The sequence below is a fragment of the Camelina sativa genome, chromosome 11 (genome assembly GCF_030686135.1).
Source record: "Camelina sativa cultivar CO46 ecotype springtype chromosome 11, ASM3068613v1".
Taxonomy (NCBI): Eukaryota; Viridiplantae; Streptophyta; class Magnoliopsida; order Brassicales; family Brassicaceae; genus Camelina; species Camelina sativa.
The window spans coordinates 19,799,056-19,819,600 of NC_141890.1; the positions used below are offsets into that span (position 1 = coordinate 19,799,056).

The following is a 20,545-nucleotide window of genomic DNA, read 5'->3' on the forward strand; positions in this document are numbered from 1 at the left end:
TGCAAAAGGTAAAACGATATATGAGGAGGCTACATTTTACAATCATCTGAATCTGGAAAAGATTTGGCCTATATCTATTGTGGCATGTTAATCTCATTGCATCTGCGCCTTTTTCTTTATACAAACTAGCAAGAAAGAATGTATAGGTCTCCTACTTGTGAATATGTAGATTTGGCCTGGGAGCCCATCCCAATTAATATAGAGTTGAAATCCATGGATATAGCTCTTCAGAAAGGAATTTTTAACTCGTTCTAGCTTGTTGAATTTGCTCGAGAAGTGCTGCTGCTAGGTGTAATGTTTCCTGAAGACGCTTTTGTGGATTAGCCTCAGTTTATTCTTCTTGCTGGCTGTTGCTATCTTGTACCTATACATTTTGATTTCCTGGAGATACCAATTGCGGTATGCTTGATTCTCGCCTGCCAATGTAACCCAGTGGGGGTTCTGTTCCATTATCGTTTCATTCCAAGACATAGCCCATTGGTTTCGTGAATTAGTATTGGTTGATTATTAATTTATGACTGTAAAGTATATATGCTTGTGATAGCCAGGCCTTGCTATAGGACGAAAACAGAGACTGGTCATGGGAAGATAATATTAGGAAAGAGGAAGAATGTTGATCTAAAGAGCAAAAGAAGCAGCTCCCTAGGTTCAAACCTTTGTTCAGAATAGTCGAGGACAATGAAAAAAAGTAATCACACTATATAAACCAGTTCAGGTATACTATTACAGAGTTTTCATCTCAGAACTCCCCAAATCAATTATGACAATCTCAACAGTCCCTCAATTTAATAGAATATATTTTTGATTTTTTTTTTAAATCGAAAAAGTGGGGGTTTATAGTGTTATCTCAAGCAAAACAAGATAATTACAAGGAAAACCTGAGTATTATCCACCCGAGCAACCTTTATTCGGATCTATTCACAAATCCGACAGTTTAAAACAAAAAATAAATCGAAAACTGTAAACTTTATTTTAAAAAATCGCTATCTCCTCCTTTTCTTCGAGCAAATCAATCGATTTGGGTGAAACTAAGTAGAACTAGGGTTTTCATCTTTCAATCACGAGATAAAGCGATTAAGAAGATGGTGAAAACAAGAGGCCGTGTGCCGAGAAGGAGCTCTTGATTGCAGGAGAAGAGAGGGACATATTCGAATCTAGGACAAATTATTCCGGTGGAAGAAGAAAGTGGGGTTCCGGAACCTACAATTTTGGTGGGTGAAGAAGCGAATAACGCGAATCAAGAAAAAGAAGTAGATTCGGGTTCGATTTCGGCGGCAATAGGAGGAAAGGGGGATTCGATCTTTGGGCAAATTATTCTGTTCCAGAACCAACCATTGTTGTAAATGAAGAAGGAGATAAAGTGGAAGAACAAAGAGAAAAAGTGGAAGAAGAAGGAGAAAAAGGAGTAGATAACGAGGGATCCACTTCTCTGGATTCAAGTAATAGAGAAGAAGAAGATGATGGAGAAGGAGAAGGAGACGGAGAAGGAGAAGAAGACGGAGAAGGAGAAGAAGACAGAGAAGGAGAAGAAGACGGAGAAGGAGAAGAAGATATTGAAGGAAGTTTGGACTTGGAAACTAACTCGAGAAGGAGTACAAGCGGAAGTGACCACAGTGATTCAAGTGTAAGTACTAGGATTTGTCATTTGGAATTGAAAACGATTTTTGAAATTTAGGTAAAACTAGCAGAACTAGTCTGTGTAATACTAGTAACACTTGGTACAACTAGTGTTTTGTAAAACTAGCAGAACTTGTAAAACAAGTGGGTGTAAAACTAGGAGAAATGGGTACAACTCGTTTGTTCTAAAACTGGTATAACTAGGTAAAACTGGTTTTGTTGCAGGAATAGGAGGAGGAAACAGAAGCGATGCAACCTTTAGGAATGCACTTCAATCCGAGTGAGTACAACAAGAAAATCAAACTATCGACTAGGTGTCATATTTATGAAACTTGGTCAATGCTAGAAGACTTGAAGCATCCACTGACTAGTTATGAGAGTGATTGGTTTGAGAAGCATCCACAATTCAGTCACATTTTCCACATGCCAAGGGACCCAAACCACAAACTTATGGGAATGTGGATGCTCCTTCTTCGAACGGCAAAAATAGAAAAAAAGAAGGAAGCATGGTTCGTTGTAAATGGTGTACCAATCCATTATAGTCTAAGGGAACACGCGTTGATGTCTGGATTAGACTGTAGGAGCTATCCACTTCATTACAAGAGAGCCGACAGTAACATCTTGAAAACGAAGTATTTTGGAAATAAACAAAAAGGTTAGACTTGAAGACATGAGGAAAAAGCTTGAGGAAATGGAACCTGATCGTTCTCATCATAGGTTGAAGATGGCGGTCCTCTTCTTTCTAGGAAGCATCATTGTAGGCCAAACAAAAGACTCGGGGAAAGATGCTACGGGTGTGGATGATTTTTGTCTAAGAGCGGTGAATGATCTAGATTTTTGTAAAACTTTTCCTTGGGGGAGATTATCATTCGATCACATGCTAAATTCAATTTCCCATACAATGAGCCATTTTGGAGGGGTCGTGAAGAAAGAGGGTGTGTTATGGCCTGTTCCAAGTTTCTTTATTCCTTTGGACGTAAGTTAGTTTTAAAACCTTAAAATCTTTTTCATTGTTGATATTTCTTATAATTAAAGCTGGTTTTAGTTATATGTGGGTTGTTTAGTTTTTACTATTTGAGGCAATTCCAAATTTGGGGAACCAGTAAGTTGAAAAAATTCCTGATGCAGATGAAAACTGTCCTAGGATGTGCAGGAGAATGTTTAAGAAAATCGGGCAAAAAGGGTTTCCTCTTCAGGAAATAACTGAGAAAATTGGTCCAACAACGGTTAGTTATCCTAACAACTGAAAATCAGTTACTTATCCTTTGTATAAATTGGTTTGTTATGTATCTAAAGTTAATCGTTTACACATGAAATTGCTAGTGTGATTCCATCTATTAATGAAGAAATTCCTCTTCTCAATGGAATTATGGAAGAAGCTGAGGAAGAGGATACCCATGATGTCGTTGTTGCCAGTTGGATGTGTCGTCTTCGTAGAGGATTATCTGTATTATTTGAGGAGATGTACACAACAGATGTGGCTTCTCGGTTAGGACAAAACAATGTGAATGTGGTGGTCGAGGAAGTAGACGCCATTGAACAACCAAGAGTAGATACTATTAAATTGGTGGATCTTCTAAACACAATGAAGCAAGATATGAAAATCCGCTTCGATAACATTTTGGCCAAGATTGATGGGCTTGAAAAAAAGGATAGAACCGTTGGAAGAATATGTGAAGGAGGAAAAGAAATCAAAGGTAAGGGACTATAGTAATACTTGGTAATACTAGAGTATAAGGTGTTAACTATATTTGGTTTCATGGCAGGCGCATGCAGATGACGAAGATGAACTCCCTGTAGATCTACCAAACAAGCAGTCGGGTACTTCGAAAGTAGCAGAAGGAGGAGAGAAGAAGAAGAAGAGGAAGAGGAATGTTGACACCCGAATCACTAGTAAAACTATGTAAAACTATGTTATTTTCCTGGATTTGTCATCATATTACTATTATAACTATGTTATTTTCCTGGATTTGTCATTGTATTACTAGTAAAACTATGTTATTTTCCTGGATTTTCCATCTTATTACTATGTAAAACTACGTAAACTATGTAAAACTATAATCGTTTGTTATCTGGAAACCAACCACTTCGTATCCTTCAAAACAGAACCATTCAACAAGAGAATTCATAAAAAAAGATAGAACAACAAGAGAATTCATAGAAAAAAACAAGAGAATTCTAAAACAACCAACAAGTGTAGATAATATCAATCATAACACAATTTTTCAAGGACATCGACTCGACTGGTAAGACCATCCACCACCTCCTTTAGTTTGGCAATCTCGTCAGTCTTGTCCTTAAGCTGCAACTTCAAATTATAGATCTGAGTATGATGGGGTTCGAATTCCGTCAATCTCTCCCAATGGTTATCATCATCCTTCCTTAAGCTTTTTGTTTCTTCTTCAATTGCATCAACCCAAATTTTTCGTCTGTACAAGCCATCATCCTGCACAATATGTCAACGAACGGACATCATACTCAGATCTCTCAATTGTATTAGCTTTAATTTGATAAAATTTACCTCATACTTAACGCAAGTCAACCATCTCTATTTCTCTGTTTATGTCTGAGAGATATCTTCGACAATTCGTTCGCCACACGGGCATACTAGAGGCATGCCCAAATCACCATCGGCAACGGCAGTTCGCATCACGTCTAACTTCCTCGCCCTCTTCTGCTCAGCATAGTATGGATCCGCCTCAATTTGCTCCATGGTTTCGAAGGAGAATGAATGAATGAATGAGAGTGAGTAGAGAAATTAGAGATCTAGATCGACTTTCAAGATGGAGAGTAGATGAGAGAAGTTTTGGAGGAGAAAAGAAGAGAAGAGAACAATTGCGGGGCTTTGATCAAGATAAAAAGGAAAAAACCTTAAAATTATTGCCACATGCACTTGTGTGCGTTCACACTGCAAGTTCACACTGCATGTTCACACTGCGTGTTCACACACAGTTGTACCGATTAATGCAGTTGCACCAAACTTTCACATAGTTGTACTTTAGAGGTTTTTGAGTTTAATTAGTTATACTAAACCTTAAAATTGTTTTTTAGTTTGACAGTTGATTAAACTTAATTAACATACAATTACAAGCTTTTTATGTATTCATATGTTAAAAACTGTATTTCTATAACTTTGTCATCCTTACTTGGTTATTATTTACAAAGTGACATTGAAAGTGTAAGGAAATACTTGTTGAGATTCTTCCATAATAATTCCAAATAGGTATATTTTTATAAATTATTCATTTCTAGTTGAAAACTATGTAGAACCATTACACAATATGTTTTTTCAACACTGGTTTTATGTTTTATTAATTTATTCTCAATTTCATTATTTTCAGTATTACTAGTTTAACGATTTATACCAGTTTTATTTTAGTTGTGTCAGTTCTACTATCTTCTATACACATCGATTTCAGAAGGAAACATTAATGAACCTTAAATTAAGTTTCAACAGGGAGTTATGCCATAAAAAAGTAGAGAGTAGTCAAAACAAACACAATTGATACATGAATCAAACATGAACATTACAAGAATCTCCAAATAGCAACCATTGGAGTACTTGTCTCCGCCGCCTTTTATTCTGAGTCCTAGGTCGAGTTTTTGGTCGTTTTTCCCCAGCAGATGCAAACCTTTTTGTTTCCTTTCTTCCCCTTTTTATTTTCCGATTCGGAAGAATGATTTGCATATCTTGGAGTTCATTTGGGACTTCCCATCGAGACTTATCAGGTACTAGATAAATTGTCCTGCAATATGCAATTGCCCACAACTCCGTCCAATAATACTTAGAACACAGCTCATGTAACTCGATATCCTTACCTCCATACTTTTGGAATGTAATGAAAGCCGCCAGTGCATGCACACAAGGATACTTTTGTACATCGAAAAACCTGCAACTGCAACTTATCATCGCAACTTCACCAAATAAGGCTTTTCGTCACTGTCAGTGACATTGTATTCAAGTTCGAAACCATTTAGCTCTATCACCTTTAGTTTCTCAGCAGTTGCCCATAAATCATGTAAGTAGTTCTCCACTAAAGGCACCAATTTATTTTCGACTGATCCAAACAAAGCTTCTTTCCGATGATCATTAAACCATTCAGAGATTTTTTTAAGTATTGCATCAAGCATGGGTATTAAGGAGTACCTCCTTGCATCTTTAAAGACGCTGTTCATCGATTCAACACAGTTGCTTGTGTCTAGGTTGTATCTATCTCCTGGAAAAATACATATTGCCCATCTTTTTTTATGGGTAGATTCTTCAAGATACTTGGCAGCAGAAGGATATCTTGTCGTAAAAGAAACATAAGCAACGTTGAACTCAGACACTGTGTAAAATGGAAATCGAATGGTAAACGAGTTCTAATCTGTAACATCCGCGAACCGAAAACCCGGTTTAGGGATTGCATCGGTCGATGCACTATGTGCATCTGTCGATGCAAAGTTGTTTTCTGCGGACGAGTTTAAGTTAAACGCTGCGTTTTGGGTTAGGGAAAATCCTTAAGTCGTGTTTTTGTCTCATTCGACGAGTTCAGCCGTTTTTGAGAGAAAAGAAGGGAGAAAAAGTGTTCTTGAGTGTTCTTGGTGATTTCTGGTGTTTGGAGGCGTTTCCTGTAGAGATCTGTAGCTGGAATCGTTGTAGGAGCGTGTTCTACATTGTTTAAGGTTCAAAAACTTCTTGACAAAGGTAAGTGCATGAACATGGCTTATCTAAGCTGGAGTTTGCTCTGATCTGTTTTTTTTTTTCTGTGTTGTTAGGGTTGTTAGGATGATATTTGAGGCGTTAGGAAGCTTTCTTGTGGCTTGGGATCGATTCTTGTGGTTGCAGGAACGAAGATCTGGCGAGAAGCTTTGGGGAACAACAATGCTCGGCATGCGCATCGATCGATGCACATTGTGCATCGGTCGATGCAGTGCGAGGACGGCGCGACTTGACCTAGGAGCATCGGTCGATGCCATGTGGAGGCGTCGGTCGATGCAACTAGGGTTTCCGCGTATTGTCGAGCATGCGTCGGTCGATGCAAGTGAACCTTGTGTCGACCGATGCATACCATGTGTCGGTCGATGCTCTTCCCTGTTGGTGTCGGTCGATGCCCTTCCCTGTTGGTGTCGGTCGATGCTCTTCCCTGTTGGTGTCGGTCGATGCAAACTTTGTGTCAGTCGATGCAGTTCCTGGTTTGTTTGTTGATTGTTGTGTGATGGTTAGAGTATCTCTATTGCTTGTGTGTATAGCCCATTAGATGAGAGTATTGCCTTACTGAGTGTTTATAAAATACTCATACATTGCAATTTGTGTTTGTGATGCAGGTAAAGGCAAAGTGTGAACGTGGAATCAAGGCAATGGAGAGGAGGATGTTATAGAGACTCGATTGGATGTTGTCTGCATTTCTAGGTTGCTAGAGTTGGGTCATTAGAAACATTGTTAGGTTGCTGGTTCCATGTTTTCTGATGTTTTGGATATTGGTTATGGTTATATTTATTTATTGGATTATATTTGGTTATTTATTGAATATTGACATTGGTTATTTCCGCTGTTGTTTGTGATTGTGGTTAGGTGGCTAGTGGGTATGTGACCACTAGTTGTAGCTTATTTATTATTATTATTATTATTTATTATTTAAAAAAAAATGGGTCAGGTCGTTTCATAATCTAATTTCCATAATTCACAGAAATCCAAAGCCAAATCCCATTCTTATCTAATATATAGCTCAATCGACCCATAAACCTTTGTAAAACACCCAATGTGCTAAGGTTTCTTCAATCAAAATCCAATTAAATTTCTAAATTTTCAAATCAAAAACAATTTCAGCTGCTCTAATGTGAAGAACGCACCTGCATTTCAAAGAAGAACTTGATTCAACTCGCGTTGGTGAAGAAACGACACCAGTAGGAGCTCCGACGATGGTAGAATCGTTGGCGGCTAGGTTGTGAGGTCGGGTCTCTCGGGTCAAAAGAGAAGTTGCGGGTCTCGGTTTCTTTGGTTTGTTTTTTTTTTAAATTAATCAAAATCAGTTAAATGAAGAAGGGTAAAATTGTCTTACCACCTCTTAATAAAAAAAGAGGGGGTATGAAGAATAGAGAGGGAGATAGGAGATTTGCCAAATTTTATTAAGGACTTTTGAGATGATCTCCATTATTACACCTTTATTTTTGTCATATATATATATACTAGACTAGGAGCCGCCCGATGTGTGGGTTTAGAGTTTTTAAAATAAAATTACATTTAACAATTGGAGAATTGCAAAGGTTTTTTTTCTTTAAAAGATTTTAAATAAAATTATGTTTTCTTTTATCTATTTTACCTTTCTATAAAACCTTTTTATGGTAGATTTTGAATTTTTATATTTTTATTTTTTTAAAAATATTAATAAATTTAGATTTGACATGTCTCAATATCTGAATAATACAAATTGATACGTGTTACGATCTTATTAATGAGTAACGTTGACATCAAGCTTTATATAATTAATGAGTAACGTTGACATCAAGCTTTATATAATAAGATAGCAATTCCCATTACTAAAGCAAGTAGAGGGATTTATTAAGGAAAAAAGTATGTACCTTTCTAACAATATAGTTAGAGTAACCCTTCTTAGAATGGGTGTAGTAGGAGTATGGGGGACAATTACGGAGCGGTTCTCATAGAATAAGTTTGGTCTGTTGAAGTCCGCAAGAGTCTTGACAAGCTCTCCATTGTTATCCCGTCGCCTCTGAACATTCTTTGCATCGGCTCTAGCATTGCATCGATCGATGCCAACGTTGTGTCGGTCGATGCCTTCCTGGTTGCGTCAATCGATGCCATCGTTGCGTCGGTCGATGCAACGTGCATTCTCATCGGCCACGATGAGTTCTTCTTGAATAACCCGCCCTTCAGCATCAAGTTTTTGGCCTTGCTCGTTGCGCACATTACCCTCTTGATCCTTCAAAACTCCAGCCTCATAAGGTCTCAATTAAGCAAGCAGGATTCAACAATTAAGCACCGTTCTTGAACTCTAAACACAATTGTAAAATAAATCAGTTCTCACTGCAAATATTATCTAAGTTTTAAACCCCGAAAGTCCAAATCTCTTTGCAAAATTCAAGTTAAAAACCAGCACTAAATTCTTGTTTAGATAAGGTTCACAAAATCACTAATTCAAATCTCTTTGCAAGGAGTAATTTTGCTCACCAAAGGTTTTTGTCAGGAAAATCAATTATATTCTCATATCAATCAATAATCCTAAGATCTAAATCCAGATGACTAATCAAAGATCTAGCATTAACAACAACCTATGGTGAAGAACAAGAAAGATAATGAATCCAAAATAAACAGATCTAATAATCCATGAAATCCCTAATTAGAAACCCTAAACCTAACAAGCAGATCTACTCAGACGTAATTGTAAGAACACAAATCATGAAGAAAATAGATAGCATTAAGAGATTAAAGAAAGAAGAAAAAGGAGTTCTGAATCTTCTCTGAAGGAGTCTTGATTCTTCTCTCCAAAAGCTCTCTAAAAATCTCTCAGGGTTTTCTCTCAAAAAGGTTGCAGGAAAAATAAAGCTTCGGTCTAAACAATGACCTAGAAATCCTATTTATATTCCTAAAACACGTCCAAGGACTAATGATGCAAATATGGAAAACTTCGGGGCAGATTTGTAAATCTTCAAAACTTGTGGGAAAACTTCCAATTTGTCTTGTGTCTCTGTGTCGACCGATGCCATCTGTTGCATCGATCGATGCTTACTCTTGAACTGGTCTCCCAACTTCGTAGCTCAGCCTCAATGCTTGATTATACTCCAAATCCTCCTATTTAGCTCTATTATGCTTCCATCCATGCTAAATCCTATAAATACTCAAAAGACTTTAAAAATACCAAAAAGACTCTATAAATAAGACTTATATCATGGCTAAAAACACCTAAAAACCATGATATATCAACTCCCCCAGGCTTAGCCTTTGCTTGCATTCAAGCAAAACATCAACTTAGACCTGTGAAAGAGGTTTGAAAACGCAGGAACTCATTTTCTTTTTAAAGTAATGCCATGATCATCCAAGCTATAATCCATATGCTTAGCAGATAAATCTAAATCAAACCACCATGTACTTCTCCGTTGACATTCATATCATTCCAAATTCAAACCAAATTCCACTAATCCCTCCATTAAGCCTTCATCAATGGGTCTCATCAATTTGATCAATGTCAAAAATCTTCTAGACTCATTCCCGTACAATACCATAACAAGCAAGAAAATATCTTTAATCCTAGTGGTACTCTTTCTCTCCCCCAGACTTATTCTATTTAAACTTCCTTTGAGCTTTGCTTCATTTTTTTTTATTATCTTCTTCTTTTTTTGTTTTTAATCAAAGTTGTAGGCGAATAATGGGGTCATTGGTAATTTACCTATCCCTCGCTTCCAAGCTTTGTGTGATTATTTGACTCAAGAGTAGAATATTGAGGTCATTGGTAATTTACCTACCTCTCTAAACTGATCAAAATCATCTCATCTTTTTTTTATATATAATCAAAGCTCTCAGGAAAAATCTTTTAAACTTAAATAAGGGAGAGGAGTACCAATTTTTTTTTTTTCTGAAATCTTACTTGTTAGGTATGAACAAAGAGTCAAGCTCTATGAACATCAATCTCCTTGATGAGGTAAAAAGAAGAGCGCCGAAACTACCTCAGGCTTTTGTGGATTCTGTTGGAAATTTAGATGTCTCTGGTTTACTGGTCAGCCATTGGATTTTTCATTAGTCGGATTTTGGACTCAATCTGGAGCATTAATCTACCAAGGCAGTATACTAAAAAGAAAAATCATAGTTTCCAACAAAATTTTGACTCAATAAAACCATTTTTTTTCAAAAACAAAAACGTAGTTAGTAACTGCCTCCCCCAGACTTAAACAACACTGTCCACAATGTTATCAAATAAGAGATTGGCGAAGAAAAATAAAAAAAAATGAATAAGTATTGAAATTGTTAACAAAATCGTGTTACCAAACCGGATGTTCTGTGTCGACCGATGTTGATGGTGTGTCGGTCGATGGATTCTGCAGATGCAGAGAGTTTGAACATTACTCCTGAGTTAGCTGTGATTAATTTGTGTTTTTCTCATTCCTTGGATGTTAGCACTGCTAAGAATCACTTAAACACAAGATTAAACGCAACATGATAAATAGAAGTTCATAATTCAATACAAATTCAAATTGACTCAAATCAAGAATAAAAAAAAGACTCAATTTAAGTGGAAAAGAAAAACATATGAGTGGGTTGCCTCCCACTAAGCGCTTGTTTTCAGTCATTAGCTTGACTGTGTCGGATCTCAGGCATCTGGTAGATCGGAACATGGCAGTGAATGCTTCCGAGAGAATGGCCTCTTCATCCAAGGGGGTGTGTAGGCAGTAGGTACATGAGATCTGCCAAGGATGTGAGGAACAGGACCAGGGTGGGACTTAGGAATGAGTGGTTTTCTTTTAAGTCCTGCAAAATCATCAACAGAAGAAACAAGCGCTCTACGATAATCTTGTGGCTTGGTTAACTGCAAAACAGTTTTTGTACTTTTGAAATTCTTATTGATGATAGGAGAAGGTTTGGGAGAAGGAGATGCATACCTTGCCCTTACCTGTGGGTTCTGGACTGTGAAATGGTGAGATTTCAGCTTTACAACTGGTCTAGGACTTGCAACTAAGGAATCAACTCGAGTATCTTCGGTTTTAAACAAGTCCAGGTCGACTCGTGGAGGTGTGTCGATCGATGCAATAGCTGCATCGATCGATGCTAGGCCTGCAACTCATGTTTCTTCAATGATTCTGCAACTTTCCTCAGCAATCCGTGTTTCCATTACAAAAACATCATCTACCAGCAACTTGTCATGGATCAGAACCTCATCATGGTCTCTAGTACTGATTAGATTATCTCCACTCCAATCTTTAAGCTTAACAGCTTGCTTACTCACTTTCTCAACAGTGTCCAACTCTTTGACATACCCAGCAGTAATGTCTCCATGAAGCTCTATGACCAGATCATCATCAGATGCAATTTCCACAGAAAATGTTTGACCATCAATAGTGGAAACCCTTCTCAGCTTGTCCATCTCAAAGTTCATAACCAAATCTTCTACATTCAGAGTTATGTGTCCCTTTTTCACATCTATAATGGCACCAGCTGTAGCCAAGAATGAGCATCCTAAGATAAGTGGATCACTAGGCTCTTTGTCATATTCCAGCACCACAAAGTCAGTGGGAATCATGCAATCTCCAATCTGAATCGGAACATCTTCCAAGACACCTTCAGGAATCCTTCTGGATCGATCAGCTAAGATAAGAGAGATCTTAGTTGGCTTGAAATCTGTCATCCCAAGTCTCACGGCAACAGAATGGGGCATCAGGTTAATACTAGAGCCAAGATCATAAAGTGAGTGAGCAAACCTTCCTGTGGAGATAGAGTAATCTAACACAAAACTTCCAGGATCTGGTAACTTCTCTGCAATCCTACTCTGAATCACTGCACTCACTTTCTCAGATACAACCACTTTCTCTTTCCTTTCTTTCTTTCTCTATGGAGGCTGATTTAACAGAATTGAGCTGACAACCTTAGTTAACAGAGCTCCTTCCTCAGGACTCAAACCATTAGTAACCATTCTCTTCACATACCGCTTAAGCCCAAGAGAAAACTGGACTGCATCGATCAAAGGCATCTCAATTATCACCTTGTCCATCATAGCCTTGCATCTAGCTTCTTCAATCTCCTGCTTAGACCTCCTAGGCTTAGGAAAAAGAACCTTAGGCTTATAAGCTTGCTCTGAATCAGATGGTGGAGCTGGAAGAGAAATTGAAATTGTCTGTGGGGAGTGTCGATTGATGCAGCTGTGGCATCGATCCATGCTCGATGGTGGTTGCATCAAACGATACAACTGTATATCGGTCGATGCAAGCTCTGCAACCGTAGTATCATTGTCGTCTCCTTCCTTTACCAAAACTGCATTACAAGCATGCTTGGGGTTAGACTCTGCTCTGCCAGAAAGAAATTTCTCTTGTCTTTTAACAGACCTAGCAGTCTGAATAACTTGATTCTCCAGCTTCTTGACATGAGTATTTAATGCATCAAACTTCCTAGTCAGCTCAGTGTATACAGAATCAATCTTCCCATTGAAGTCTATTGTTAACTTCTGTTGACCTTCCAAAATCTGTCCAATCATTGATTCCATCTTGCTCTCTGAATTGGGTGGAGGAAGGGGTTGGTAAGAAGATGAACCATAGTTCCTAGTGAAGTTGTTGTTTGGATTTCCTGTGAATAAATTCTTCTGCCCAAATCTCTGATTTTGATACCCAGCTCCATACACATAGTTGACATCTTCTTCTATAATCTCTGGCTTTGGCTCAAAAGTCTCAACATCTTCAGCAAAATGGATAGACTTCTTTCACACAAGAAGATTGTGCACTGTATCCAACTTAGCATTCACTGCAACAAACTGATTTGAATCATGGCCTTCATGTGCTCTTTTCCGTTCTAAGTCTGCATTCTTGGTACTGTTGCTTGATGCTAGCCTTTCTATCAACTGTTCAGCTTCATCTGGGTACCTTGTCTTGAAGTTTCATCACTAGCAGCATCCAAAGCCATCTGATACCTCCAATCAATACCACTGAAGAAGATACTAATCAACTGACCCTCTGAGAACCCATGATGCGGACAGTCCTTCTAGTATGCTTTGAACCTCACCCAAGCAGCTTTGTAAGATTCAGCTGGTCCTTGTCTAAAGGTGGAGAGCTTATTCCTCAGCTCATCTGACATCACATCATCATAGAAGTAGTTCAAGAATGCCACCTTGATGTCATTCCATGTCTTCAGATGACTAATCATATCAATCAATAATCCTAATATTCAGATGTAAGCATGTCGTTTTAACACATTACACAAGCAACCTAACAATGTTTAACAATGTTTGATTATGTGTATGAAGAATGTTTCAATACTTATGTGAAAGGTGTAATGTGTATGAAGAATGTGTTATTAGAAACATTGTTAGGTTGCTAGATTTGGATCATTAGAAACATTGTTAGGTTGCTGGTTCCAAGTTTTCTGATGTTTTGGATATTGGTTATGGTTATATCTATTTATTGGATTATATTTGGTTATTTATTGAATATTGACATTGGTTATTTCCTCTGTTGTTTGTGATTGGGTTAGGTGGCTAGTGGGTATGTGACCACTAGCCGTAGGTTATTTATTATTATTATTATTTATTATTTTAAAAAAAACGGATCAGGTCGTTTCATAATCTAATCTCCATAATTCACAGAAATCCAAAGAAAAATCCCTTTCTTATCTAATAGATAGCTCAATCGACCCATAAACCTCTGTAAAACACACAATCTAAGGTTTCTTCAATCAAAATCCAATTAGATTTCTAAATTTTCAAATCAAAAGCAATTTCAACCAAAAGCTGCTCTAATGTGAAGAACGCACCTGCATTTCGAAGAAGAACTTGATTCAACTCGCGTTGGTGAAGAAACGACACCAGTAGGAGCTCCGACGATGGTAGAATCGTTAGCGGCTAGGTTGTGAGGTCGGGTCTCTTGGGTCAAAAGAGAAGCTGCGGGTCTCGGTTTCTTTGGTTTGTTTTTTTGTTTTTTTTTTAAATTAATCAAAATCAGTTAAATGAAGAAGGGTAAAATCGTCTTACCACCTCTTAATAAAAAAAGAAGGGGTATGAAGAATAGAGAGGGAGATAGGACATTTGCCAAATTTTATTAAGGACTTTTGAGATGATCTCCATTATTACACCTTTATTTTTGTCATATATATATATATATACTAGACTAGGAGCCGCCCGATGTGTGGGTTTAGAGTTTTTAAAATAAAATTACATTTAACAATTGGAGAATTGCAAAGGTTTTTTTTCTTTAAAAGATTTTAAATAAAATTATGTTTTCTTTTATCTATTTTACCTTTATATAAAACCTTTTTATGGTAGATTTTGAATTTTTACATTTTTATTTTTTTAAAAATATTAATAAATTTAGAATTGACATGTCTCAACATCTAAATAATACAAATTGATACGTGTCACGATCTTATTAATGAGTAACGTTGACATCAAGCTTTATATAATTAATGAGTAACTTTGACATCAAGCTTTATATAATAAGATAGCAATTCCCATTACTATAGCAAGTAGAGGGATTTATTAAGGAAAAAAGTATGTACCTTTCTAACAATATAGTTAGAGTAACCCTTCTTAGAATGGGTGTAGTAGGAGTATGAGGGACAATTGCGGAGCGGTTCTCATAGAATAAGTTTGGTCTGTTGAAGTCCGCAATAGTCTTGACAAGCTCTCCATTGTTATCCCGTCGCCTCTGAACATTCTTCGCATCGGCTCTGGCATTGCATCGATCGATGCCAACGTTGTGTCGGTCGATGCCTTCCTGGTTGCGTCAATCGATGCCATCGTTGCTTCGGTCGATGCAACGGGCATTCTCATCGGCCACGACGAGTTCTTCTTGAATAACCCGCCCTTCAGCATCAAGTTTTTGGCCTTGCTCGTTGCGCACATTAGCCTCTTGATCCTTCAAAACTCCAGCCTCATCAGGTCTCAATATGATTGGATTGACCATCTTTGCTGATTTGGCTGCTTTAGTGTTTTCACGCTCTAGTTGTCCCAACTCTTTGTTTGTAAGCTTCACAACTGGACCAGTAGGATTTTTCCTGGTGTTAGGCTTAGGCATGAACCTGTAACACACAAGAGAAAAGAAAACAAAAGCGTGTGAGTAAAATAGAAAAATAAAAATTTAGACAAAATCAAAGACTTTAATCTAATGGTGAATCAAAAGAGTCCCCGACAACGGCGCCAAAATTGATATGCTCAAATTTACCCTAGAGCTACTCTCTCAAATTAAGAGATCAATTGTAGTACTTAGGGATCGAATCCACAATGACTCTAGATTCACACAATAGATTTAGTAATCTTTTAATTATGCTAAACAGAAATATTGTAATTAAATTGCAAAATAAAACAGAAAATAAAAGAGATGTAAATTTAGATGGATGAAACGCTAGGCCTAGGGAAATTCTCAGGAAATCATGGAAAATTAGATAAATCAATTAAGCAAGCAGGATTCAACAATTAAGCACCGTTCTTGAACTCTAAACACAATTGTAAAATAAATCAGTTCTCACTGCAAATATTATCTAAGTTTTAAACCCCAAAACCCCAAAAGTCCAAATATCTTTGCAAAATTCAAGTTAAAAACCAGCAATAAATTCTAGTTTAGATAAGTTCACAAAATCACTTATTCAAATCTCTTTGCAAGGAGTAATTTTGCTCAACAAAGGTTTTTGTCAGGAAAATCAATTATATTCTCATATCAATCAATAATCCTATGATCTAAATCCAGATGACTAATCAAAGATCTAGCATTAACAACAACCTATGGTGAAGAACAAGAAAGATAATGAATCCAAAATAAACAGATCTAATAATCCATGAAATCCCTAATTAGAAACCCTAAACCTAACAAGCAGATCTACTCAGACATAATTGTAAGAACACAAATCATGAAGAAAATAGATAGCATTAAGAGATTAAAGGAAGAAGAAAAAGGAGTTCTGAATCTTCTCTGACAGAATCTTGATTCTTCTCTCCAAAAGCTCTCTAAAAATCTCTCAGAGTTTTCTCTCAAAAAGGTTGCAGGAAAAATAAAGCTTCGGTCTAAACAATGACCTAGAAATCCTATTTCTATTCCTAAAACACGTCCAAAGACTAATGATGCAAATATGGAAAACTTCGGGGCAGATTTGTAAATCTTCAAAACTTGTGGGAAAACCTCCAATTTGTCTTGTGTCTTTGTGTCGACCGATGCCATTTGTTGCATCGATCGATGCTTACTCTTGAACTGGTCTCCCAACTTCGTAGCTCAGCCTCAATGCTTGATTATACTCCAAATCCTTCTATATAGCTCCATTATGCTATCATCCATGCTAAATCCTATAAATACTCAAAAGACTCTAAAATACCAAAAAGACTCTATAAATAAGACTTATATCATGGCTAAAAACACCTAAAAACCATGATATATCAATTATTACCACGCTTGTTTGACGTTTTATTCCGGAGACATCTTCATTTTTGTTTTAGAGCATGATTATCTTGATTGTTATCAATACATCCTCTAGTAGATGGATTGACATCAAAAATATCTTCAATTATCCTTTTTTTTTTTTGTAAGATTCCCTTTCAAGATATGTATGGTTAAATTTAATGGGTTGGAAAATTAAAAAGGAAAAAAAAAGTTGAATTTGTTACCATTTTCTTAGTTGCATAGTTGAAAGCTAGGGTCCCTATATTTTGTAAAATAATATTAGTCAATGATGAAAAAATATGTATGTGAAGCTGAATATGAGTTTTATACTTATTGATTTATTTTGTTGACCCATGCCTCTAGTGTAGCTAGTTTCAGCCGCATATGAGGTTCATCTCTAAGTGCCTTCTCCATCATAACAATCTGATCATTGTTCATAATAGTTCTATTTCTTTTGTTGGGTGAGTTTTCATTTTTTCACAGTTTCAATTTCCATCTCTAGTGCTCATGTTTGAAAATTCTAATTGAGTTCGATACATTGGAATGACCTCTTCCTCTCTCTCTATATATATGACAAAAATATGAGAGACTACATATCTTAATATTTAAATTATTTTTCTTTTAGGATTAGACAAAGAATTCAATATAACATAGGATTGTTTTGTATAAATATAATTATTGTAGAAGGATTTTATTTATGAACTACATGTATCTTTATCGTAAAGTTATCTTTATAATTTATTTTATGATTAGTAATTTTTTTATTTCTTGATTTTTTAAAATTGGAAATTTGTGTAAAATTGACATTTGTCATGATCTAGTGAGTTAGTAACTTTTGAAATTGACACATGTCACGATCTGTTGAGTTTGTAAGATTTTTTCTTTTAAAATTATAAATTTGTGTAAAATTGACACTTGTCACGATCTGATGAGATAGTAACTTTTGAAATTGACATGTGTCATAATCTCATGAGTTGGTAACTTTTTGAAATCATACTTTCTATAATAATTTATTTGACTCTACAACATAATCTCTAATAAGTAAGTTGAACATCTTTTGTCTCTCTTTGAAGGTATGGGAATGGTTTTTTAAGGCGTGTGACGGGAATGGAAGGATACCTCTTCGCGATGGCTTGATAGATGTGAAGGATGTAGAGGAATGCCTTGTCAAGGGTAATTGTAATAACTCTATATCAAACTACCTGCCTGGACCGTATTACAATGTCTCCTTGCATCGGCTAAATCAAACTCATCTGGGTTGGTGATCAGTATGTATACTTGATGATCTCTGCACAAATTCTCGTAAAACCCTTTCCCCCCCCCCCTCTCAACACGCGGACTAACGATTTTGTGATGAATTTCCGGCAGCTAATGGTGTGGAGGTAACATTACTAAACAGCCCAAAAGACAGAGTATTTGTGTGGCTTGTTGGGCCTTTACTGATAATGAAAGATTAGATAAAGAACCTGAAGCTGACTAAGGATGAAGAGTTTTGCCTAATGAAATTGGTAATAGTATGCAAAAATGAAAGAACGGAGGACTGGGATAGCATCGGGTTCCTGTCAAGCGATAGAGTAAGAAAAACACAATTGCAAGCCATAATTAGAAGGTATGCACCAAACATCAGCAAAAAATGGTATCTCTCTGTATCATTAATTTGGGGACGTCTTCTTTAAATACTTTTCTCATGTTATGAATGGGTTCCCATATGATAATTCAGAACATTCTTCAAAATTGAGAGGCTTTTTTTGCAAAGTTGGGATGAGCCTCTAGTGATTTCTTGGTCATTGAGGCAAGTCTTTTCTTTCCATGGCAGGCTGCAGGGATTGGTGGCATCAATGTCAAGAATACCGACGTTTCGACCCAGATTCATGAACTTGGTCAAAGTGTTGTACATCGAAGCTCTTGAGATGGGCGCGTCAGGTATTTGGGCTGATGGGATCCTCAAACCCAACAACGGCCAAACAGGAAATCCAAATCGGACCGAAACACCAGAGATGGATGTTGTATAAGTAATTATGGTATCCGATCTTTTTCACAAACTCAGTAGTATTTTAGGATTTTTGTTGTATACATATTATTAAGTGCTTTTTTTTTTTCTGTTTTTCTGGTTTGATAAATCAAACTTACAAATTACTCACCGTTGATTGTTTTTGGTTTGGTTAAAACCAAAAAAAACTAATGCCTTTTGATTCATTGGTGCATTAAACATGTGTTGCTTGTCTCCATTACATTAAAACATAAACCATCAAAAGGAAGTGTTTAGACTTTAGACACATTTACACCATATCCACAACACCAAACGCGTAGACGCATTTGCGTTATTAACTTCTATAACCGGCTAAGTGATACAATAGACCAAGAATACAACATTACATTGCTGCAGTATGCAATAGTAATACACTAATACTAGCGCACATTACGTAAATATACCTTTCTTGTTTTTGAATCTAACTAATCAACTTACTTCCCCCACACTTGTCGGTTTTGCAAAATATTCCCAAATTTTGAAGTAAATAAAAAATAATAGTTCAACTTTGCATTGGTCATGCTATCTTCATGATGAATTACTTTCCCCTTCAATATACTATTTTTAATTCTCTTTGTAGGTATTATTTTACTAAGTTAAGTAAAGTTTCGTCATCAACCTTTTCCTTTTTGCCGAAAAATCTCTTCACCTTCTCTCCCAATGTCCGATTATATATCTAATATCTTGTAGCTTTTGTTTTCTATATATATCTTTCGAAAGTCGTCGTCTCGTACTGTTTTTCGTTTAAGTCGTCACTTCATGATTGGAGGAAGAAGAAATCTCTGAAATGGTATACGATTTTGGTCCTCAAATTGTTTGTATACCATATATATAATCCTAGGCTTATCCTACAATAAATAAAAGCTAAAACAAATTAGAAATCACATTAATTTTTTTTTGTATGATCTGTGGTTCAGTACCTTTTGAACCCTACCCATGAAGGGGGTCCAGGCCATGTAATATGGTTCCCTCCTAACGATAATCGAAACCAGCACCTCCACATGAGAGATTTACCACTGGGCCAACATTATGTTGGTAGAAATCACATTACTCTTGTTAAAATATTTATAAATGTATCGTTTACCTCTGTATATCCGTATGTAAATATATATATACTAGATAGTGATGATATACAACGCGAAAAAGTTTTTTTTTAAGTAAATTTTGATTTATTAGTTACAAATAGTTTTTATTTATTTATTCTATACTTTTCATAATATTGTATATTCAATTTACTTAATTTTGTACTCCAATTTTGACTGGTAGTCGGTACCACTATTTTCGTTTGGATACAAGGTAAAATCTAAAAAAAATCCAATAAAACCTATATTGACATGTAATCCGATATTACAAATTGATGCGATCGTTTTAGAGATCTTAATATACCAAATTTACAATAGTGATTAGTGTTAATATTAACATCATTCTAGTTATTGGTATAACATGTTAGTATATATTAATTTTATATACCAAACTTACAAATAGGTTAAGTTTTATTTATAGGTTAAAATTCTCTTCTTTTATATAGGTTAAATTATATCTGAATTTGCAAACATTAGGCTGCATGTTAAATCTGGGCAATATGTGTAGAACCAGAAAAAAAGAAGGAATGAGGTAAATTCTTTTTTATTTTTAATAAATTTTCTTTGTTGATGTAGTTTTTGATATGAATAGTTAACGTTATACACTTAGTGTCGTTTATATAGGAAATATTGTGTATAAAAATTATGTTTTAGCGAATTAAATAATTTTTCTTGTTTCCTAAGATTTCTGAAACAATAAATCAAATATGTTAAATAATTTTGAAAGTATTATATTATTATTTTGTAAACCAACATAAGT

At 36.0% G+C, this 20,545-nt stretch overlaps 1 non-coding gene and 2 pseudogenes across 2 annotated transcripts; all 3 read left to right on the forward strand.

Annotated features, from left to right (window-relative positions):
* Nucleotides 1-531: 531 nt before the first annotated feature.
* Nucleotides 532-18,878, forward strand: LOC147934262 (putative membrane protein At3g27390; annotated as a pseudogene). The gene is made up of 4 exons (XR_015571354.1): nt 532-715; nt 17,769-17,942; nt 18,043-18,283; nt 18,491-18,878. The product of XR_015571354.1 is annotated as a putative membrane protein At3g27390 (transcript).
* Nucleotides 1,083-3,524, forward strand: LOC147934263 (uncharacterized protein At3g43530-like; annotated as a pseudogene).
* LOC147934264 (small nucleolar RNA R71) lies at nt 13,272-13,378 on the forward strand. Its single transcript, XR_015573448.1, has one exon. It is a non-coding gene; the product is annotated as a small nucleolar RNA R71 (small nucleolar RNA).
* Nucleotides 18,879-20,545: the final 1,667 nt, after the last annotated feature.